Raw genomic sequence first — 1,776 nt, 5'->3', positions numbered from 1 at the left:
AGAATCAAAAGAGGAGTAGAGACTTAGGCATTGCACCTAGCCTTACTCATGCACAAATGTAACTCAAGATTAATGCATAACATGTTTGACAAACTTCCCCCTAGTGCTTTGGTGAAGCTACCAAGAAACCAACTAATCATGTAATTTAACATAGTCTTTTGGAGCCAAATTAAATCACAAAACCTTAGTCCCAATTATATTACCTTATAATACAAGTGGGCTATGTACCACAAGCATAACACCCCCTTAGAGTAATTACACTCATGGAACAAGCATTAAGTTCATGGTAAGAAATTCAAGCAACTTAGTATTTCCCGTAAGAAACACTAAGCCACCACCTAAAGGCTACTCATGCTCACGGATTCAAGAAGTTGTCAAGTTCAAATTCCGATTCATTAATTACCTAAACATGTTTCTAGGTGACAAAACTAGTAACACATTTAGTAAGCATTTTAAGTGTAGAAGCCCATAGATTCAACATGCATCAACATCAATTAAAAGTAAAATGAATTCATTAGCACATGAGTTTGGCTAGGGCTAGCCTAGCCTCAAATCCAACTACTCACAACCCATTAAATACAACACCCTTGAAAATGAAATACATCAAAAGAGAAGTAGAGTAAAGAGAGAAGAGATTACCAAGGGTTTGGTACAAATGATACCAAACCGTACCTCTAAAGGCTTACTACCCACAAAGATGTAATAAGAAAGAAAATGCTTCTAAGTATGGTATTAATGGGTTCTAACAAAAGAAGAACTCCATGAACACCATACTTTATCCACACAATCTAGGAACAAAGAACAAGGGTTGAGAAAGAGTATGAGTAGAGGATAAAGAGAGTGAAGTGACCCAAATCTATGAAACAAGTTTGTGATTGATCAAGGGTGTAAAGGATCTTTAGTTTTTCGTGAAAACTCAAGACACTTTACACTTTTCTTTGCACAACTTGATATCTATGACTTAGGCCTAAGAAAACTATGTTAAAACTATGGAAAATATGAAGTTTTGATGGAGTTTTAGTGTGGTGAAGGAGAATGCACGAATTTGTGAAGAATGAGGGTATTTAAAGGCCTTAAGGTCACAAATGAATGGTGGAGATGTAAGGGGATGAATGGTTAGATATGGTGGACAAATGTAGAAGCACAAATTGTGGATCTTGTTCTTGAAATGGTCCCCTTCATTTGTCTTCTTCTATTTTAAATTTAAATCCCCAATTCATGGAGCACAAATTGAGGATCTTGTTCTTGAAATTGTCTCCTTCATTTGTCTTCTTCTATTTTGAATTTAAATTGTAAATTAAAATTTACAATTCATAATTCACCAATATGCTTCATTGACTTATTGACTTTAACCACCACCATTTCCGGCAACCACCTTCTCATCGCCGGAGTTTAACCGGCATTTTCCGGCGTTGACTTTTCTTTTCTTATGAAATCTCCACATTTGCTCTTTTTAGCTTGAAACTTTCACCCGAATCCATAATGTGCGCTAAATCCACTCTTCTTGACGTGTTTCCGATCATTTGCACATTTTCCTAGCATGAGTAGGAAACGTAAAAAGAAATAAATAAATATACAAAAATATAAAGCAAAAGAATAAGAATAAGGCAAATATTACTAGGTTAATATTAACCTAACAAACTACCTCACACTTAGACTTTGTTTGTCCTCAAGCAAATCAAAACTAAACACAACCAAACTAAATGGGTCACTTGCTTCCATCTTGAATTCAACCAATTCCTTTAAAGAACCATGATATCAATTGAGCATGATTAG

Source organism: Argentina anserina, unplaced genomic scaffold, assembly GCF_933775445.1.
Source record: "Argentina anserina unplaced genomic scaffold, drPotAnse1.1, whole genome shotgun sequence".
In the NCBI taxonomy this organism is placed as follows: domain Eukaryota; kingdom Viridiplantae; phylum Streptophyta; class Magnoliopsida; order Rosales; family Rosaceae; genus Argentina; species Argentina anserina.
This window is presented reverse-complemented; position numbering follows the sequence as displayed.